This window comes from Mastomys coucha, unplaced genomic scaffold (assembly GCF_008632895.1).
Source record: "Mastomys coucha isolate ucsf_1 unplaced genomic scaffold, UCSF_Mcou_1 pScaffold21, whole genome shotgun sequence".
Taxonomy (NCBI): Eukaryota; Metazoa; Chordata; class Mammalia; order Rodentia; family Muridae; genus Mastomys; species Mastomys coucha.
In genome coordinates this window covers 89,960,942-89,983,883 of record NW_022196904.1, presented here as the reverse complement: position 1 = coordinate 89,983,883, position 22,942 = coordinate 89,960,942, and the positions used below count along the sequence as shown (strand labels likewise).

The window sequence follows — 22,942 nt, the reverse complement described above, 5'->3', positions numbered from 1 at the left end:
TTTAGGTGTTGTTGAAAGGTAGAGGGATAAAGGAGAGAGGGCTTGGGTAAACTACAGCTGTATAGACAGGCAGAGAGGCCCTAAGGTTTCACTTGAGCTCTTTTACCGCCATCCAGCTCACTGCTACACCCTTCAAGCTCACGCCTCCTGCACAGCTCTATTAGTCTTACCTCCACATGCTCGCTTGACTCTATCCCTGGATTGCATGCATCCTTGTGCAAACTCCCATAGTCCCCTGCAAAGGCTCTACCTTTACCACAGTCCACAGGGTATCATCAGCCACATTCCTTCCCCAGGGCCTCTCAGTCAACTGAGTACCTTCTCTGTAGCAGGCTCAGTCAGCAGCAGTGGTCAGCACAGACACATCCCAGGTCACCACAGAGTGTGGACGGTGGAAAGATCCTTCATTGTCCTTTCACAGGGACCAGCTGGTCCATGTGACTGAAGGCTTCGTGCCTTGGATCCCTCCACAGGGCACACTTCATTGGCCATGGATGGAATAAATGAGAGTGCTTAGAGAGACCAGAGCAGGGAGGGCCTGCAGGCAGTCTTCCCAGATGGGGGATTGGCACTGGGTGGAAGAAGGACCTTCCAGTTGGAAATGTCAGAGCATGAGAAGGTTCAGAGTAGTCTGTGAAAGATGGGACAGTAGCTGGCATGGAGGAGGATGGGGTGGGGGACTGAGAGGTCACCATGCAAACCTGAGTTAGGCAGGACTGGCATATCCTGTGGCTCTGTAACCTGGGAGGTTTGGCACGATAGCAAGCCTCTGCTTCTGAGACTGGCATCAGAGATCTGTATTTCCTGAGGGCATGGGCTGGGTCTCCCTTTTGCATTGTTCCTTTTAGCCCTGAGCCGAGAACCTGCCACTGGAGATGAATTGATAGAGAAGACTTGGATGGGAAATGATACAGCCAGGCTCCGGAGTCACAGGGAGGAACAGTCAGATTACATTATCGTCTTTCCTGACAGCCCGGTACGCAGGGCAGCTTCAGTACTAATCACACCCACCAGGTACTATGAGAAAAGGAGAGTGACTTGTTACCCTATATCGGGGTTCCTGTGGCTAGAGTTTTTGTTTACCTAGACCCCTTCACAACCATGGGCTGGGCTGGGTACAGTGACAGTAAAGGCCATGTCTACTTCCAGTTTACAGAGCCCAAACAGTGAGCTGGGTCCCCAAAAGATGCCATCTCTAGGCTAAAGAAGAAGCTGAGGGCTGGGGTATGAGGAAACTCCCTTTTTTTTTTTTTTTAAGAAATTGCTGGGGTGTTACTCATTTGAGGTGGTTAGAAACTCACTTCAGCATTAACCCCTCCAATCTTTGCAGTTTATGTTGCAGACGTCAACAAAGCTGTCACTTGCCTGGGAGCTTCTGTTACACGGCCTTTGCCCAGAAGCTGTAAACCATGGAAGGAAGGAAGAAGCAGGAAGACAGGGATGTGGCCAGCCCCTCCTGGAGTTCATTGGCACTTTCCCTTGTCTCCCCACCCTTCCTGAAGTCCAACGCCCTCCCCTGAATCATGCAGCTCCCAGCACTCAAGGAACAGCATCCTTTGCATGCACACAGCACTCCTCTGCCACCCAGGCTCACGCCGTCCCCTACACACTACCCCCTCTACCTGGCCTTGAAGCACTTTGCTGTGTCAGTCAAACACGTGCAGCTACCACAGGGCAGGATGCTTCCTGGGTGTGCATGAAAGCCTCAAGGAAGGCATCTTTCATCCATCCTAGCATCTGTGGGCTCTGTAAGCACTGTGTGCTAGGCGTCTACTGTGCGCCAAGTGCAGTACTCGAGGCCAATGTACTGCTGGTATACATAGTCTTGACAGAATGCTATAGCCTCCCTGAGACCACCCAGTCTCCAGACCGATTGTCTCTGGGTGAGCCCCTCTGTGCTTCTCTGTAGCTCTTCAACTAAAGGGCCAAGTGTCTAGCATACCAGACTGACTCCAGGAGCCCAGGCTATATCACCTATATCTTGAGACTAGTGGTCTTCCATGGCCTCTCGAGGTATGTGCCCGGTGAAGGACACGGTCTCATCGGAATGGATGCAAAGGACTTCTGTAATGATTCACCCAACACGACCCTGCCAAATATAATGGACTGTTGGATATAGCTATGCGTGAGGCCTTGACCATCTCCTAGCAACTTTTGCTTGTTCCTTTTCTCCTCTTGTCCCAGGATCTAGTCAGTCCTCTCTCTCATTTCTGCCTGCTACATCTCTGATGGACTGTGGCTCTGGTGACAGGAGCCTATTTAAAGTCCTCGTAGAAGTTGACTAAGGTCCTGGTCATGGCCCAATGTTAGTGCCAGTTCTTAGGTCACAGGCAAAGCAGAAACCTTTGGCTTGTCTGATGGCCATCTCAGGTTACCAGGTTTGTTCTCTTACTCATCCCGAGATAGCCCTTTGGAACTCATCCTTGCAAAGTTCACAGCAGCAAAACACATAGCAACAGAAGCAGATGTAAATCTTAGCAGAAGGAATGAGGCACATGGCTGGATCAGGGTTGGGCAGAGCTTTGTGTTAAGACCATGAACTTGAGATGATTCAGTTAAGCTTATGTGTGGAAATCCCTTATTTCAACATCAAACTGTATCCCAAAAACCACATTTGCTTCATAAACTACAAATTAGAGGCAGTATGAAGTGAGCGGGGTTTGGATGGTGGTGTGATAAGACCTATGTATTTTTTAAACATTCATTTATTGGGGGGGGGGACACATGTGTCACAGCACATGTGTCAGAGAACAACTTTGTCTACCCTTTGGATTCCCAGATCAATCCCAGGTTGTCAGGCTTGCCAGCAGGCATCCTTATCCACCAGGCCATTTCACCTGCACAGGACAATGGTTCTTCACGATGACTGTGGAGCATTGCGGACATTTCCTTAAGGCAGAATTTAACAGATTCCTGGTCTTTGTCTCACTTAGGAGAGAAGAAAAGGAGGTTTAGGGGGAGGAGGCTAGAATGAGCGGGATTCAGATCTTCCAGGCCAACCCCAACCCCAACTGCTCATAGGGTGTCTGTGGCTGAACTATATCCCTGAGAACAACTGAATTCTTTGCTGTGTCCACAAGGCTACTGTCAGAGACACTACAGAAAATTCACACACCAGGAGAATGGAAAGCCGGCCTGCAGCACGATAAACTAGGAGGGCCACCAAACAGGGTTTAGACCATGGAAGATCCATGGAATTTGTCTGCAAGTTGGACACAGTGAGAAAGAGATGCCAGCCTGTGCTTACAGGACCAGCCTCCGCAATCTAACTGAACCCAGAGCTGAGAGACGAAGGGAGCTGGTCATGTGAATCAGACACCGTGTTTGGGTGATTTCTATGAACTAGGTATGCTCTAAATCATCTCACTTAACCCTCCCAGTGTTCATCTACAATAAACATCATTATCACCCTTATTTTACAGTGATGAAAATCAAGGGCTCTAGGGACTGAGGGAAGAGTAATCAGCGCTAGAATGGAAGTGAAAATTGGAGCTGTGTCTTACAAACCATCTTCCTTCACCACCATTCAGACTTGGTCTCCATGAGTGTTTGAGGAAAGTCCTGCCCAGAGCATCATGTGGTCCCTACTTATGAGTGACAGAATGATTGCATAGTAGAGAAGGAAATGACCCCAGGGTCAGTGGGTGGGAAAGTACACGGGGATCATGCCAGATCAAGATATATCATTCTGCTGTTGACTAAGTTCTAACTATCTGTGCAGAGACCACACCCTTTTGAACAAGGAATGAGGTGGCTCATCTGAGCTTCCTGGTGGACATCCCCCAGTTAAGATTTGTGACCAGGAAAACTGAGCCTCTGCAGGGAAATATGACACAGTATCCTTACACAGATGCTCCTGCACTGTACTATAAAGCATCCACAAGGATACCCCCAAGTCATGGGTCTATTAAAGAGGCAATCTTGAAAGAAGCGTGGCCTCTCAGGGAGACTGTCAGCACCTGGAGAATGGGATCTGATGTTCCTCCCTGTTCAGGAGCTCTCACTCTGTTTCCTTGCTCTCTTCTTGGTTGGAACCCCTTAAGTTCACTTCTCTCTAAGGATTGTCTGTCTGTCTGTCTGTCTGTCTGTCTGTCTGTCTGTCTGTCTGTCTATTTGAGACATGGTCTCACTGTATATCCCTGGCTGTCCTAGAACTCACTGTGCAGACCAGGCTGGCCTTGAACTCATAGAAATTTACCTCTGCCTCTTGAGTGCTGGGATTAAAGGTGTGCACCACCATGCTCAGTTGTTGAAGAATTTTTAATTTGTTATTTTTTAAGTGTATGAGAGTTGCCTGCACAGAGAAGGCCTCCGATCTCCTGGACTGGAGGTACGTGTGAGCCACCATATAGATGCTGGAAATTGGACCCAGGTTGCCAGAAAGAGAAGCCAGTGTCACCCAATCATTTTTCCAGCCCCTGTTTAAGAATTTTTGAGAAGATGGTTTGTTTGTTTTTGCTTCTGGTGGTGCCAGGGATCAAGCATAGGGAAGCATGCTTTTTAAAAATTTAACAAAATGTATGTAGCCAGGCATGGTGGTGCACACCTTTGATCCCAGCAATCAGCAGCTAGGACAATTCTTTTTCTTTCTTTTTTCTTTTTTAAACTTTTTATTGATCCTTTGTGAATTTCACATCATGCACCCTGGTCCTGCTCATCTCAAAGTCTCTCCATATTCACCTCTTCTGCCTTCCCCAGAAAAAAAGAAAAAAATCTCTCCGTGGAAGCTGTAGTGTGTCACATAGTATACCCTTTAGCCCAAAAAGCTTTATTTGCAAATGTTCATTGCAGTGAGTCATTGGTCTGGTTTGAGGCCTCTGGCTTCTGCTACACCATCAATACTGGAACTTCAATGGGACTCCAGTCAGACAACCTGCTGTTGCCCTGTGTCAGAGAGATCCTTTGGTTCTGCAGGACCAACCCCTTCACACTTCCCCAGCAGTTCATAGACAGGGTAGATATTGGGGTGGGCCAACTCAGTGCCCGGGATCTGGGCCTGAGTGGTAGCTGAGTTTGTCAGTCAGGCAGTTCTCCCATGCAGCTCCTGCAAGGGGTGGGGCTAGCTGTCTCCTGTGCCCACACCTCCAGGGCCGACTGGCCCTCCTGTGGCAGGTGACTAAGGATGGAACAGTTAAGACAATTTTTAAGGCAAAAATTAGAAATAAATAAGACTTATTCTATTTTAAATTACATTTGTGTGTGTGTGTGTGTGCATGTGTGTATAGAACAACTTGCACGAGTTGGTTCTCTCCTTCCCTCCTGTGGGATTTGGCCATCAAACTCAGGTTGTCAGGCTTGGCAGAAAGCACCTTTAATGGCTGAACCATTCTGCCAGTTCAAAGGCTTTTAAAATAATAGTTTAAACAGTTAACAGAAAAATTGGGAAGTCAAGTCCGCATGGAGACTTCTCATCTTCCCACCCAGTGTCTCCTGATGTTGCCATCTTTTAGCAACTGTAACTAATGAGACAATATTGTTACATTATTGTAACTCACTCTCTAGTTCCTTTGTGTGGTTTTAGCTTTTCATTATTATTGTTGTTGTTATTTGAGATATTACTAGGTAGCCTATACTGGCTTATTGGTGATTCTCCTGCGTTGGTCTCTTAAGCTACCACACCTAGCCTGGAGTGGCTAATATCTTTTTTGGGTCCCAGAGTCTATCCAGTGAACCACATTACATTTTGTCTTAACATCTGCTTAGTTTTTAATGGTCTGGATAGTTTAATGGTTGGACTTTCCTTTTTTTTTTTATGACATTAAGTTTCATTTTGTGTTTTGAAAACAAGATCTAGCCATTTTGATACAAAGAAAAATTTTGCACTATTCTGTTCTGATTGGTCTCTAATGCTAACAGAATCAGTAGTAGCCAGAATGAAAGCCCTAGTATTTTCCACATCTTTTACCCAATTCATCTTTACTACCACTGTAGTGATAAACACGAGGACTGCCCAATATAACATAACACTGTTGCTCTGCGCCATCAGAGTCAGCTTGTAGCCCAGCAGGTACTTTCCACCTGGCATAACAAGTTGGCATCTCAACTGTATCAACATTTTCTTTGAAGCCACTAAACTCCCACTGTAGGTTCAGGATGAGCTCCCACCCCCAAATCAAGAGCAGCCAGCAAGACAGACAAGAAGAGAGCTAGGAGGGGTGGCTTAGTCACTGAAGTGCTTGCCTCACAAGCTGAACTCAATCCTCAGCAGCCACATTAAAAATCCAAGGTGGTGACATGTACTTATAACCCCAGCATGGGCACTAGTGAAGGATACCTGGGACTTCCTGGCCAGCTAGCCTAGCTAAATTGAATTGGCAAGTCCCAGTGAGACTCTATTTCAAACAACAACAACAACAACAACAACAACAACAACAACAACAAAAATTGGGCTGGTAAAATGGCTCATTGAGGAATGGTGTTTGATCCATGAATCCCACTTTATAGAAAGAGAGAGCCAACTCTCAAAAGTTGTCCTTTGATTGTCACACTAACACTGTGGCAGAAGCATATTACAATATATAAATGTAAAAAATAAATACATAAATAAAGCCTGCAGATGATTCCCAGGACACCCATGGTTACACAAAGAAACCCTGCTTTTAAAAAAAAAAGAATATTCATAATATATAATATATGATACATGATGTGTGATATATGACATGTAATATGCAATATATAGTATATTGCATATAACATATTATATATCATATGTCATTATATAATTATCATTATATATGATACAATATATGATATGTGATATACCATGTGATATGTTATATGATATATAATATACTATATATTGAAAAACTAGAGATGTGGCTCAGCAGCTAAGAGCACTTGCTGCCCTTGTGAAGGACTCAAGATGAGTTCCTAGCATCTACATCAGGTAGCCCAGAGCTGCCTGCTGCTCCAGTTCCAAGGGATCTGACACTGTCTTCTGGATACACACACAACACACACACACACACACACACACACACCAGATGGACGAAAAACAAGAAAACACATAGTATTTCTCTGTATCCTGTACTGGCCTCAGATTCATGGGCCATCCTCCTGCCTCATCCTTTCCAGTAGTGGGATCATGGGTGTGTACCACATGCCCAGCTCAACTTTAACATGTGAGTAGTGGTTTTGTAGATGATTGCTCAATTTGGGTATTTCTCGTGCAGAGACTGAGGTTCTGGGTTCTCAGGGGGGAAGATTACAGAGATAAAGTGTCAGTCTTATTACATCAGAGCTAAGCAATGTGCTATCAATATGGCTGAGGTAGACTGTCAGCTTTCTCTGGGGGTAAGGATGGGGGTGGGGAAGGAACAAAGTGGGGTTCAGGAGGGGGTTCATCGTTCAAGTCTTTCCCAGCATCCAAGAAGTCCTGGGGTTGATCTCCAGCTCTGTATTAGAACAGGCATTACAGTGCACACCTCTTACAGCAGCACCTGAGAGGTGGAGGCCGGAGGAACAGAAGTTCAAGGTTATCCTTGGTTACATAGTACGTTCAAAACTTGCCTTGGCTGCAGAAAGCCATCTCAGAGAGTGGGCAGGGTTACTAAAGGAATGCAGTCTCCAAATGGAGAGACAGGAGTAATACTGGTTCACAGGGTATTAACAACTAGTGGGAGAACCCACAAGAACAGTGGATCTCAAAGAGCAGTGTTTAAGTTCCAGGTTAACTGCTTCAACTTAGCTTTTAAGAGTTTGAATGTCCAGGTGGTAGTGGCCCATGGCTTTAGTCCCAGCACTTGGGAGGCAGAGGTAGGTGGATCTCTGAGTTTGAAACTAGGCTGGTCAACAGGGCCACACAGAGAAACCTTGTCTTGAAAAACAAAACAAAACAAATCTTTGGACTAATCTTGGCAGAGACATCCCCAGAATAAAGTACAAGGTTGTCTGCTGTGTGATTTGGTTTTTCTTTTTTCTTTTTATTTCTTTCCTTTGGGGGGGATGTTGAGGGAGGCCAGAGGGAATGCAGAATTCACCCTGTAGCTCTAGCTGTGTAGCTCTAGCTGGCTTAGATCTCACAATCATTATGTGAGATCAGGCTGTCCTTGAACTCCTGATCCTCCTGCCTCTGCTTCCCAAGTGCTGAGAGTAAAAGCATGAACAGCATACCCAACTGTACACATATTATTTATAGAAGTATCACCCACAGAACATGAAATCTATCTATCTATCTATCTATCTATCTATCTATCTATCTATCTATCTATCTATCTATTTGGGTTTTTTTAGGACATATTTTCTCTGTGTAGCCCTGGCTGTCCTGGAACTCACTCTGTAGACCAGACTGGTCTTAAACTCAGAGATACCTTTGCCTCCCCAGTGCTGGGATCGAAGGTGTGCTACCACCTCCAGCACATGAAATCTTAAGTATACAGTTCAGAGGTGTTTTCTATTATACAGACACCGCAGTGCACAACTACCATCTCTGTTTAGTTACAAGACATTTTCTTTTCTTTTTATTTTAAGGCTTATTTATTTGTTTTTTGGGGGTTTTTTTTGTTTTTGTTTTTGTATATGGGTGTATATGTTTGTACACCTGCCCTGCATGATGACTGTGAATGTCAGAAGAGGGCATTGGATCCCTTGTGGCTGTAAATCACCATGTAGGTGCTGGGAACCTGGATCCTCTGGAATTGCAGCGAGTGTTCTTAACTTCTGAGCCATCACTTTGCCCTCGTTTTCATCTTCACAAAGAACACTCCGACCCAGCCGAACAGTCCGCCCTGTGTCTTTCTCCCTTTAGCCCCTGGCAACCACCAATTTGCTTTTTTTCCTCTACAGATGTATTATTCAAGATGTTTCATATAAATGAAGTTTTTGTAATATGAGACCTCTTTTTGTCTGGCTTCTTTCAATAGTGTAATGAGTTTGAGGGTCATCCATGCGGTGGCATGTACCTATTCATTCCTGCTGATGGTTCATATTCCATTGTATATACTCCACATTTTGTTTATGCACTCAGTCATTAAAGAACATTTGAGTTCTCTCCACCTTAGGGATGTGTCAGTAGTGCTGTGACGAACATTACTGTAAGAGTATTTGCTTGAAGATCTGATTTCAGCTCTTTAGATGGCTCATAATGCATGATCAAATTTTTTAAAATGGAACTATTGCTTTGGAATCTTATTACATCTCTGAGTAGGAACCTAGTCCTGCCCAGAGGGAGTATTGTCTGGGACCAAGCTCATGTGAACATCTGTAAATAGGCTCCATAAAGAGTACACAAGTATCAAGATCACACCTGACAAGAAACCAGGAAAGAAAGTTAAGACTCACAATGCAAATATATAAAGAGGGCCAAATGCAAATATCTATAAAGCATCAAACTGAATCTTGCATATAGGTTCTTCAGAAAGTTCTCCAAACACTCGTGAGAGGGGAGAATCGGTGTATCCATTACTTTCTCATCATTGTGACAAAATACCAGATAGAAGCAACTTGAGGAAGGAAAGGCTTGTTTTGGCCACAGCCCATGCTAGGGGGAAAGTCATGGGGGCGGAAGTACGAGCAGGCTGGTTACATTGTGTGCACAGTCAGAAAGAAATGACTACTGGCATTCAGCTCTCTGTATCCTGTTCTCTGTCTCACACTGTGGGACAGTGTCATCGGTTCCGTATTCAGGGCTGGTCTTCTTTCTTCAGTTAAAGCTCTCTGGAAGCTCCCTCAGAAATAGACACACCCAGAGATGTGTGATTCTTTATCCAGGCAAGGTGACAGTGAAGAATAACTGCCCCAGCTGATTTAACTACGAATAATGCAAAAAGAGCTTGGGGTTCACGCCGACCGTGCATGCGGCCAAGGTGGGGCTGCCCTGAGGCACAACAGGTTATGAGGGAGAATGGTCCTTTCCAAGCCTGTTCCTCACTACACCACATTACCCTGGATCTCTAGAACCTCTCTGGTGTTTACGGTCCACTCTGAGTGAAGAGAACATGAGTGTGCTACAGAGGCCTGGCAACCACATCACATGACCAGTGTGCAGAGGGGCTGGAATGTCATCTCTGTGGTCCAGGGTCCATAAGGGCTGGCCCTGAAGACAGTAGCTCTTTCCCAGCAGAGCCTGAGTGTTTCCTTCTCTAGGCTGGGTGTGCGGAGCAAATAGAAGGGAGACTCAGAAGGACACCAGGGCGTCTCGGTGACCCAGAGTCAGGTGACATGCCTGTCTGTGGCTTTTCAATACTGAGAAACAAACTTGGTGGGAGGAGGGAGACAGAGGGGCAGAAAAAAATAAATGTACTTGGGATTACATTCCTTTTTAATTTTTTTAAAAAAGTTTTTAATTTTTATTTATGTGCATGTCTGTTTTGCCTACATGTATGTATGTGTGCTGTTTATGCCTGGAGATCAGAAGAGGGCACCAGATGCCCTGGAATTGGAGTTACAGACAGCTGTGAGCTGTCATGTGGGTGCTGGGAACCCAGGTCCTCCAGAAGAACAGCCAGTGCTCTTAACCACTTAGCCAACCCTCCAGCCCTCTGGGGGTTGTGCCCCACCCTTCCCTTCTCCCCCCTCCTTCTCCCTCCTTCTTTTCCTCTACATTGGTACTAGCACGGTTTGTTCCTGAGAAGAAGCAGTTAAATCCCCACACAGTTAAGGGTTTGTGAGAGAATGATGGACTGAACACAATGGAATTAAAATTTAACTGGTTTGTTACTAAAATGCAGGAATCTGTTGCCCTGGCTGGCCGGCATTCACTGCATACCACCATGCTGGTCTCAGACTCCGAGAGATCGGCCTACCTCTCCTCTTGCATGCTGAGATTAAAGATGTGTGCATCCACTCCTGGCCTTACTTTGTGCATCCACACCTGGCCTTACTTTTTTATTTCTACTTTTCTGAAACAGTTTTATGCAAGAGGGCCAGGCTGCCTTCAAACTCATCACACAATTGGAAATTAACTTGAACCCCTGATTCTCCACCTCCCTGGAGCTAGGATTACAAGCATATGCCCGAGTGTCTGGTTTACATAGTGTTAAGGACTGAGCCCGAGGTTTCTGCCAACTGACCAACATTCTCAGTCCCACTCCAGAATCCTAACCTCCATCACCCAAATAAGTCAGAATAATGGGAATTTTTGTTTCCCACTTAAACACGTTTCCATATTTTTCAAGAGTTCTGCCATGCAGGGATGTTATTTCTTCAGCCACACAAGAGCAAACTGTTACCCCTTGTGAACTTCAAGGGCTTGTGAGCTGCCAGAAGCCCGCCTGGTGACTTCCGGCTGGGCACTGGGCTTTCTGGGTGCCTCTCTCGGCCCTCTTCTGTCTTCAGTGAGCCTCTCTTGGATCATCCATTCAGTCCTGCTCCCAACAGGCACTTGGAACTTCTCAGTCATAACAGGAGGGCTGGCTTGAGGAGCTTTACAAATAAATGATTCTGGAGAAAGAGAACCTTGGCTCTCTCAGGTAGATAAGATCCAGGGCAAGTCACAGATACTGGTGCAGCCTGCAGAGCTGGGCAATTGCCCAGGTTTCACAGGCCTGTTCTCTCTCCACCATGGGGTGACTGCTGCAGGCCAGTCAGGAAACTGCTCGCCATCAGCCTGCAGGAGGCGTCCAGAGTCCTGGGGAGATGGGCTCTGTGTGGCCCATACTGTCTCCAGAGGACTCACAAGAGTACATAACTGCTGAACTCCTCTGTGGTGTTACCTTGGACTGACCCTGTACACAAAATCATCCCATTCGCTCCTGGAGGCCAGCCTAGGCTACACTGTGTGAGAAACAAAACAAAGAAACAAAGAAACAAAACAAAACAACAACAACAACAAAAATAGGCATGGCAGGCTTGGAGGCGCAGGCCTTAACTCTAATAGCTGGGAGGCAGAGGGAGGAGGGTCAGGAGGTCAGGGTTATCCTTGGCTATAGGAGGTGTTTAAGGCTGTCTTGGTTACATGAGATCCTATGCCAAGAAAAGAAAAACAAAAATAAATAAGCAAGCAAACAAACAAAAACCAAGGAAACGGAACAGGAAGAGGCTGGTGTGATGGTTCACACATAATCTCCCCACTCAAGAGATGAAGGCAAAAGGATTGCCAATAATTTGGGGTCACAGCCAGAGCTACATAGTGAGTTTAAGGATAGCCTATGCTTACACAGTGGGGTGGGAGGACAAGGAAGGAGAAGGATACAAGCTAGAGTCATCTGAGAGGAGGAAGCCACAATTGAGAAATTGCCTTCATAAGATTAGGCTGTAGGCAAGCCTGTAAAGCATTTTGTTAATCAGTGATTGATGGGGGAGGGGCTGCCTCATTGTGGGGTGCTATCCCTGGGCTGGTGGTCTAAAAAGCAGGCTGAGCAAACCATGGGGAACATGCCAGTAAGTAGTACTCTTCCATTGCCTCTGCATCAGCTCCGCCTCCAGGTTCCTGTCCTGCTTGAGTCCCTGTACATATGGAAGTGTAAAACAAATAAGCTTTTTCCTCCCCAAGATGCTTATGGTCATGGTGTTTCCTGACAGCCATAGTAACCCTAACTCAATAGACTATCTAGCATGCAGGAAGGTCTGTGTTAGACCTCCCCAGGACCTTGTATAAAATCTCCCAGCACCAGGGACGTAAAGGCAGAGGATCAAAAGCTCAAGGTCATCCATAGCTACACAACAAGTCTGAGGCCAGCCTGGGATACACAAAACCCTGTCTCAAAAAGAGAGAATGGGGAGGTGAGATAAGAGAGAGGAAGAAAGAGAATCAAAAGAAAAGGAGAAAAACTGAGGCTCAGAAAGATGTAGTAGCAGGTCTAGAAGCGTATACAATCAGGTATAATCAGGCTTAACCACTGCCTCCAAACAGCCCAAGAGTGCAGCGTAAGAGTGCAGCGTCCTTCTCGTAAGTGGCCCCACAGACAGTTAGGTAATAATCCACAGCGACACATTGTAACAATGGCTTTAGAGAAGCCTTGTGCTGACTTCTCATTTCTCAGGCATGACAGAGCCCTGCCCCCACCTCTGTCCTGATTTCAGTGGGTGGTTTTTTGGCTTCTAGACAGAGAAAAGAGAACGTCAGGGAAGTGGCATCAAAAAATGTCTCAGGTCCCAGGTGAGGAGTTCCTAATGCAGAGAGGGTTTGTGATCAGGGTTTGAATGACATGCAGACAGAGAGTCTCTCCAGCCATCAGATTCAAAGATACTTCAAGTCTGAGTCTACCAGATATTGACTGGGGAGGGACAATCATGGGCATCAAGTTGGTACCAATGCACTCCTAGAGCCAGATGTTTTTAAAGCCTTGGCACATCCATTTCGGGCTATGCCTCTGAGCATTCTCACAGGGTACCAAGAATGAGTGAAGTGTTTGAGAGGCTCCCAGGGGACTTCTGGAAGTGGGAAGACAAGCCTCTTGCAGTCAGAATGCAGCTGTCTTTGAGCTAAACTGAAACATTTTCTGGCTGTCTGGGTCGGGTGCTGTGGATACCAAGGGAAATGGCCAGTCCTGTCCTTGGATGGAATTAGTTATGTCCAGCCTCAGGGGAGTGGTGCTAAAGTAGTGAGACCCATTACAGAATGTGGGAGCCAGGGGAAGGGCCTAGGGCTGGGAACACACAGAGAGAGAGAGAGAGAGAGAGAGAGAGAGAGAGAGAGAGAGAGAGAGAGAGAGAGAGAGAGAGAGAGAGAGAGAGAGAGAGAGAGAGAGAGAGAGAGAGAGAGAGACTTTACAGGGTTGTTTTTTTCCCCTTTCTAGTTACAAGAAGGATTCTAGTCAACTGTGGGGCCCACACTCATGGCCCCAGAATGTCTCTGAGTGTCTCACTGTGAAGGTCCACATACACTGAGCCCTGGCAGTCAGCATTAATTGGAAGGTGTCCACAGAGTAGCAGAGCTTCCTGGGGCCCACAGGGTAACTAGGAAGCCTTGGCTGCCCATTTGTCAGCATTGAGTAACCACAGGGCCTCCTGAGACTGCAGACTTTCCTGCACCTCTCCCTACCTTCCTCTTTCAAGACCAAGCTGGGGTCTGGACAGGAGCCACCGCTGAATGACTGTTACTGGTTTAACGGTTGCTTGTCCACCATCTCCCCTGCTTCTGCCTTGTCCGGCACTGGGGTCCCAGGCACATGGCTACAGCGATCTGCTTTCTCAGGTTCTGCTTAGGCAGTGGCTTACTGCCTGCCCCTGCAGCCGAGGCAGGAATCTCAGTGTTAGCCACAGCTTCAGCCTGGCCTCAATCCTCATGTCCTCTCCAGGGCCCTGGATGTCTCCTGTCACATCCATTATCTTCTAAGACTCTAGCTGTCCCTCTTCTCTTGAAGGAGACTGCTTATGCTGTTTCTGATGAGTTTCCAGCATGTGGCGCCATGCCTGGTATCCTGATGCTCAATGAACATTGTTGACTGAATTAGAAAATCCCTACAACTCCATGTCCTCAACATAGAGCTGTCTTCCCTCCTGCACACGGCAGTCTTTTCTCAGCTCCCACATTCTACCAGGACTACTGAACAGTCTGACGGGGCAACCATTCGCCCCACCTGCATTCCATTTAATCCCATACTTCAGCCAGAGTGTTCTAAAGTGCCCACCTGTCCTGTGCAGAATCCTTCCTTTCTCTGGCTCCCTGCCTCTCACCAAGGAATGACAATTATATCATTTATCAGCTCGATCTGGATACCCAGTGGAGAGGTAAAGGAAGACAGGAAGAACCATAAAAGCTTGCAGAGGTGTTACATAAACTGCAGATAAGAGAAGGGTCTGGGGTGAGGTGCAAGCGGGAAATTGCTGCCCTGAGTCATGCTGCGTCTCTAGCTGACCATGAGCTATTTCCTGTCCCTTGCACTTCAAGCTCCTTAAAGACCAGGGCCATACCTAATTTAGCTACCCCTAGTACTTGGTACTTCAGTATTTACTACAGGACATGTCCTATTTAATCACTCAATCAAAGTTTGTTGAAGGAAGAAGTCAAGAGGACTCAATGAATTAATGAAAAGACAACCAAGGCTCTTGTGGTTGATAAAACAGATTAATTAATTAATATACATACTTCTGTCCCAGGAACCCCACTGCAATGCTAAGGAGACAGGCTCTTGACCAGACATTAATACATAGGATTGATCTTCCAAGCCAGTCAAAGTGGAAGAGTCTGGAGTCTGAAAGATACCATAGAGTTCTGACTTAGCCAGTCATTAGCTGTGTGCACCGGGATAAATTACACAACCTCTCTACGCCTCAACTTTGTCACCTGTCACATGGGGATTATTATAGTACCTATCTTGCAAGGCTGTCATGAGAATTCAATTTGTGTATGTAAATAAAGTTCATACATGTTTGGAGAGTATCCATATACATATTATTATTATTGTGAATTAAGTCACACATGCAAATGCTGCTTAAGTGCCAGCTATTACGATGTTAGTGATAACGGCAATTCCTCTCATCTACCCCAGCAGCTTCTTTCCTTCTGTGTCTACACTGTCTAATGGAGTTGAGACACCAACCGTTTTTTAAGCAATGCCACACAGAGTTGAGAGGGTTAGAAGGTGAGGCATGGTGAGCTTCATTTCCTCCTGATCGAGAGCAGTGAACAAAAATTACAATGGGACTTGGAAAAGAGCTCACAGCACAAGGAACAAGAAAATGGATCTGAAGGTTCATATGAAAAGCTCATTATCCCGGAAATGACTTTACAAGAGACAAAGTAAACCCCTGAGAAGCATTTGTCATTCTGCAAACAAACAATCCAGGGAGCTTTGATGTGGTCATTTGCTGGGATTTCCCAAAGGGGAAACGGAATATGAATGGGTTGCTCACAGAAATGGGAATGAGAATGACCCCCAAAACATGTGAAAAGATGCTGGGGTTCACCCAAGTCATAGCTACAAGGAAACAGATTAGCAAAGCTCCCAGAGTATCAAGGGCTGCAAGGCCTCTGCAATTTCACCTTGAGAAAGTCACCCCTCTCTCTCTCCCTGAGATTTCCTCCACTCCCAGTGACCCTGGCTGCCTTGATATATGCCTGTGAACATTTCTCTCTATCCAGAGGAGAATCTGCAGATCACAAGGCTTAGCATACCTGAGTTTCAGGCTCCTCTTCTGAAAGCTGAGTGGTAACACACTTTCTAAAAGCAAACGACACAGACACAGATGTACTGACTTGGCAATTTGATAGTAGGGATTGCAATGCATGCGCTTGGCTAATCTGAAGATTTATGTAATTACAAACTTGATTTCTACTTTCTAAACATTTATAGAAGACAAAGCAAACCCGGCAGTAGTGGAGCTCACCTTTAATCCCAGCGCTCAGGAGGCAGCTGGCAGGCATATCTCTGTGAGTTTGAGGCCAGCCTAGTCTACACAGCAAGTTCCAGGACATCAAGAGCTACACAGAGAAACCCTGTCTTGAAAAAAAACAAACAAACAAACAAGCAAACAAAAACAAAAAGCAAAAAAGAAAACCTCAAAGCAATAAGTAAACCAAAAAGTGAAGTGAATGAGTCCATATCAAATATGAAATAGACACACAGAAATGAAGGCAAAGAAGAAAACCTTACAGTTTCTCTAAGTTGAGCAGGCTGGCCTTGAACTTGAGACCTTCCTGCCTTGGTATTTCAAGTACCTGGAATGACATATATGTGCCACCATAACCAAGTACTCACGTATCTCTATGTTTAAAAACAAAATTCAAGCATATTCTTTTTATTTTATCACTTGGGAGGCAGAGACAGGAAGATTAGGAATCAAGGTCATTCTTAGCTAAGTCAGGTGTTCAAGACCAGCCTGAACTACATGAGATCCTGTTTCAAAAAAATAGAAAATGAAAATATAAAAAAAAATGTAAAAAGCAACTGTATAGCATATTCCTTTAGAAACAATGTTAACTATAGTATAATACCCAACTGTTAAATATATATGTAAAAAGACATGAAAGAATAAAGAGAAAATACAGGGACAGAGGAGTTGGCTCCATTGTAGAATGGCGGTCTAACGTGTGTGAAGCCCTGAACTCACTCACGCCCGGCACTGCAAGAACACAAGGGAGCAGACATGGTGAAGTACAAAACCATTTCTGATTATGGCTCAAATTCCAGAAGCCAAAAAGAAACAAACTAGGGAGGAAGAATACCACCAGAGGTGGGCTTTGAAGTTTTCAAAGGCCCACATCAGACCCAGTCACCCTTTCTCAGGCCTGTGGATCAGGATGTAGCTCTCAGCCACTGTTCTGTAGACGTTCATGCCGCCACGATGATAATGCACTACTGAAACTGTAAGCAATTCCCCAGTTAAACGGTGTCTCTTGGTAACCTTGGTCATGGTGTCTCTTCACAGTAATAGAACAATGAATAAAACACCAGGGAAAATGAATTCTACAAACCCTGAGTAAGGAAGGCCTCAAGACAAATGACAAACCGAGGGGAAGAGTTTTCAATTCAGGTGGCAGACACAGGATAATCTTCATGAGATATAAAAAGACCTAACAGCTAGATAGGACGGTGCCTGTAGTAAATAATGGAGAAGGACATCTTAACAGCTTCTCTGGTTAGGAAAAGATACAACCAGAATGAGATGAATGCACATGAAAACTACCGAGAGACTTGATTTTTCACTTCTCAAATTAAAAGCAGGAGTTAGTTCTAGATCAGTGCCAGGAAGGACGTGGCTCTCTCAGGCCCACCAAGGCAACAAGTCTAAAAGTGTGCAAACATTTTGATTTAGGAACAGCATTGCAGTGAAGTTTCTCTGTGTGTGTCGGCATTGGAGTAAAAAGTAAGTATGCAGTTTCTCATTGTATTGTTTGTAGTAGAAAAAAATAGCTACTAGTACACAGCTAAATACATGATGATGTAGCTATGGGATAGCCCTATATCTTAAAGACATGGTGTTGCCAGGGGTGGAGTGCATGTCAGTTATCTCAGCACTAGGGAGGCAGAGACAAGAGGGCTGCAGGGTCTAGCCTGTGCTACATGCTGAGACTCTGTCTCAATGAGTGTGGTAGGACTAGGGGTCAGGGGTGAGGATGTAGCTCAGTTGTCAGAGTGCTTGCCTTGCACCCATGATGCCTTGGGTTTGATTCCCAGTATGGAATAAACCAGGTGTGGTTGCACGTGCCTATAATCCTAGAACTTGAGGGATGGAAGCAGGTGGCTCAGAAGTTCAAGGTCATTTTCAGTTACATGGGGAGTTTCAGAAAAATAAAAAAATATAAAAATGAAATTTTGAACCACGGAAATATATTACTTGTTGAAACTTTTATTTTTATTATTTATTCTAAATTACAGGCATGTGCATTTGTCTGTATGTGCGGGTAGGTGTAAGTGCATGAAGGGATCCCATGGAGACTGGAGGCATCGGGTTACCCTGAAGATCAAGTTATTGATGTTTGTGAGTTGTCAGATGTAGGTGTTTAGAACTAAACTTGGGAAGCAAGTTCTGGTGATGGCTACCTTTTATCCCAGCACTTGGGAGGCAAGGTCAGGTGAATCTCTGAGTTCTAGGCCTATCTGGTCTCCAAAGTGAGTTCTAGGACAGCCAGGTCTACAAAGAGAAACGCTATCTTGAAAAACTAACCAATCAAACAAACAAACAAACAAACAAAAAACTGTGAGAGCTAAGCTTGGGTCCTTTGGAAGTGCAATCAGTGCTATTAGCACTGCGCCATCACTCCAGCCCCTCCTTAACATTTTATTTTTAAGTTATATCTATTCATTTTATTGTATGTGTATGAGGATTTCACCTGCATGTATTTCACCTATATGCACTAGACCCTCTACAAGAGCAACTAGTGCTCTTAATCATTGAGCCTTCTCTCCAACTCCTCACTCAAAAGAAAAATGTTGTATGGCATATTATGTGATGAAGGCCTCCTATATGCACATATACAGACACACACAGAGAATGTCTGTATATTAAGTATAGAGCATCAAAATAATGAAGAGAAAATAGAAGAAAAGGTTAATACAGAGGAAAAAGGAGTGGGAGACACATCCCTCTCAGTATAATGGGGTGCAAAGGTTAAAAATAAACATGGACATCTATTGACCTAAAGTTCTGTGTATGTTTCAGAACTAGACTGATAAAATAACAAGAAGTAGATCCTACCAAAAGAAAACACAGATCTCCTTTAAGATAGCCATAGCACAGCTGGCGGGATGATTCGGCAGGTAAGTAGGCCATAGTGGACAGGAAGAACCAGGTCCACCGGAGAGTCGTCTGTCCTCTCACCTCCCAGCCTCTCTCTGACATGCACACACCACACACACAATACACCATAATAGTAAGTAAAGTAAAAAAATGAGTAAATTACCCATAGATCACATAAACAAAAAATTCCAAAGCTAAGACATATGCAAACTGCAGGTCCAGTTCTTCCAAGGGTTGGAGCCATGGCTCAAAGGCAAAAACACATACCTAGAACATGCAAGGCCGGGGTTGACCCTAGGGTAAAAAAATCTTTAAAGGGTTGTGGTGGTGCCGTGCATGCCTTGAATCCTAGCATCTGGGAGGCAGAGTTCAAGGCAAACCTAGTCTATGTGGTGAGTTCTAGGACAGTCAAGGCTATGTGGACAGTACAGAGAGACCCTGTCTCAAAACAACAAAACAAATAAACATACAAAAAAAACAAACAGGAAAAAGAAAACTTCTTTGTAAACCTTAATTTAACCCTCTTTTCCTACATAACCTATAGGAAAACTAGAGCATCACAACACGACATTTAAACAATATCTCCATCAAAGCACACCCTGCCCCCAGCACCCTGGGCCTGCTCCAACCACCAACATGATTATCTATTAGGACTTTACTGGGCTCAAGATGTTCTTGAACGAAGATTTGCAAGATCTGGAACATCATGGACAGGCTGTGCCTAGAGAGGAAAGGTAAGACGGTCAGTAGGAAAAAGGGCAGTGTGCAAGTGTGCAACTCTCTCATGAATGGGAACACCTGTCCAGGTTCCCCTAGTACAATGACACAGGGATTGATAGTGTCAGGAGCCATCACTGCAGGAGATAGGCTTCACAAAAGAAGCCTAGACTACGTGAAAGTTGAGTGGGCAAGGGGGCTCAGGTAAGGATGCTCGCCACTGATCCTGAGGGCCTGGATTCAATCCCTGGAACCCACAAGGTGGAAGGAGAGCAGCAGCTCCTGCAGATTGTCATGTGGCCTCCATGTACCATGATGTGTGTACATCTGTGTGTGTGTGTGTGTGTGTGTGTGTATCTGTGTGTCTGTGTGCCTGTGTGTCCGTGTGAGTCTTTGTGGGTATGACACATGTGTGGTAGTATCTCTGGTGACTAGAAGGTGTCAGATCCCATGGAGCTGGAGTTATAGGAAGGAGGTAATGAGGCACCCAGTGTGGGTACTGGGTGTTGAACTGTGTCCAGGTCCTCTGGAAGAGCAGCAAGCACTCTCGCTTAGCCATCTTTTTAGCCCTCTGCACTGCTCCTGAAGAGGCCTTGAGTTCAGTTCCTAGCACCCACATCAGATGAGTTATAACCATCTATAACTCTAGCTCCAGGAGATTTGATGCCACCTTCTAGAATCCTAGGACACCTGCACTCACATGCACACACACTCACACATACATACATAAATAAATTCAAGAGCAACGAAAAGAAAAGCTGAACTGTGGTGGTATACAGCCTTAATCCTAGCATCTAGGAGGCAGAGGCAGAAGAATCTCTAAGTAGACCAGTCTGGTCTACAGAGTGAGTTCCAGGACAGCCAGGGCTATACAGAGAAATCTTGACTTGAAAAGGCAAAAATAGAAAAAAATGCTTTTAATTCCAACATTTGGGAGGCAGAGAGATCTCTGACTGAGTTCAAGACCAGCCTGAACTATGGAGTGAGTGGGACAGCCAGGGCTACATAAAGAAACCCCATCTGAGAGAGAGAGAGAGAAAGAGAGAGACAGAGAGAGGGGGGGATAAGCAGTTACTTTGGATCTGTTACCAGAGCCTTATTCTTGAGTCCAGAAGTGAGTCTGGATTGAAAGGCACGAAGCCTTTTTTAGGACATGGACCTAAGCTACATGGATGATCTGGCTCTAACCAAGAGCCAGACATGTCTGCATCTCACCAGGGCAGGGGTTATCTAAGAAAGGAAGAGCTCTCACCAAAGGTGTCCATCCAAAACCCTTCACGACAAGGGCTTCAAACTTGCCAAGTCCCAGTCCTGACTGGTGAGTATCTAAGATCAAGTATGGACAGCTCACTGGCCCACTGACAATGAGGGCAAGGCAGGGTTTCAGGAGGGATGCTAAAGGAATGTGTTTGCAGCTTTTGAGGTTCTGTTGTTGCTTATTTGTGTCAAGGGAGAGTCTCACCATATAGCTCTGGCTGCCCTGGAACTCAGAGATCCTCCTGACTCTGCTTTCCAAGTACTGGGATTAAAAATGTGTGCCTGTAAGCTCCACTTCACAGATGTATTTTTAATTCTCAGTTGTGGAAAAGCTCTGGGTTTCTATTTATGTCCTCATTTGACTTTGCTGCAAGAGCATAGAGCAGATACATTCACTGTGAGGCCTGGTCCTGGCATCTGATTGTTCAATCCATTCCCAGTTTGGGCAGGTCCCAACTGTGTCAGGTCATCATGTAAGATCATGATTTATTACCACTTTCACAGTTGTATAACCACAGGACTCAACAAATGCAGCTGAAGTCACCTTGGACTCTTCATTTATTTGGATGTGATTGATTTAGAATAGAGGCATTTTAAAACTTTATTTCTTTATTTAATGTGTGTGTGTGTGTGTGTGTGTGTGTGTGTGCATGCCTGAGTTTCTGTATATGTATCACATGCCTATAATCAAAGAAGGTGTTGGACACCCTGGAATTGGGGTTACAGGCAGTTGTGAGCCTCCATGTGTGTCTTAGGGTTTTACTGCTGTGAAGAGACACTATGACCAAGGCAACTCTTTTTTTTTTTTTTATAAATTTATTTATTATTATAATAAGTACACTGTAGCTGTCTTCAGACACACCAGAAGAGGGTGTTAGATTTCATTATGGATGGTTGTGAGCCACCATGTGGTTGCTGGGATTTGAACTCATGACCTTTGGAAGAGCAGTCGGTGCTCTTACCCACTGAGCCATCTCACCAGCCTGAAGGCAACTCTTATAAAGGACAACATTTAATTGGGGCTGGCTTATGGGTTCAGAGGTTCAGTCCATATCATCAAGGTGGAACATGGCAGCATCCAGGCAGGCATGATACAGGCATGCCTGAGAGTTCTCCATCTTCATCTGAAGGTGGCTAGCAGAATACTGACTTCCAAGCAGCTAGGACAAGGGAATTAAAGGTTATTCCCACAGTGACACATCTACTCCAACAAGGCCACACCTCCACATAGGCCATTCCCTGGCCAAGCACATACAAACCATCACAATGCACATGCTGGAAGGAAGTGCTCTTAAGCTTGGAGCCATGTCTCTTGCCCTGAGACACTGTTCTTCAGAAAGAATCAAATGATAACAAACAAATGAACCTGGCAGTGCATACCTGTAATCTCAGCACTCAGAAAATAAGAGGATCAGAGTTGAAGGCCAGCCTTGCCTACATTATGAAGTTTGAGGCTATACTGGGCTACAAAAGACCCTGCCTCAAACAAACAAACCAATAACAACAACAATAAAAATCCTAACATGTTTTATAGATCATCTAAAAATGAATACATTTAAGAGAAATGATAACTCTTCCACACCTTAATATTCTAAAAAGTTTTTTATTTTGAAACAGGGCCTTCTGTAGTCCAGGCTGACCTTGAAGGCCTGATCCTTCTGCTTCCATCAAGTGCCAAGACTATAGGTATGCACCATCACCCCTGGTTTAGAGTTGAGTTGGTGTATTTAAATTTGGAGGTAGACAATCATTTTGCAGTGCAAGCTGGCCTATACCCTTCCATTCTCTTGCCTTAAACTATCATGTGCTGAACTCAGGCACCTGCCACTATGTTTATTTGAGTTAAAGAGTAAATTAAAATGCAAGTGGAGATTTCTGGGTGGTTAAAGGACTTACCTCACAAGTG

The 22,942-nt window shown here is 45.1% G+C and overlaps 1 protein-coding gene and 1 long non-coding RNA gene across 2 annotated transcripts in view; one reads left to right on the top strand and one right to left on the bottom strand.

Annotated features, from left to right (window-relative positions):
• Positions 1 to 402, bottom strand: part of LOC116102661 — a 49,972-nt gene extending 49,570 nt beyond the window's left edge. Inside the window, exon 1 of the long non-coding RNA XR_004123254.1 lies at positions 319 to 402. This is a non-coding gene — a long non-coding RNA (uncharacterized LOC116102661). The remainder of the gene's footprint in view (positions 1 to 318) is intronic.
• The window catches only part of P2ry2 (purinergic receptor P2Y2), a 52,858-nt gene that overhangs the window by 7,274 nt on the left and 22,642 nt on the right, over positions 1 to 22,942 (top strand). The gene's annotated exons all lie outside the window — the stretch shown is intronic.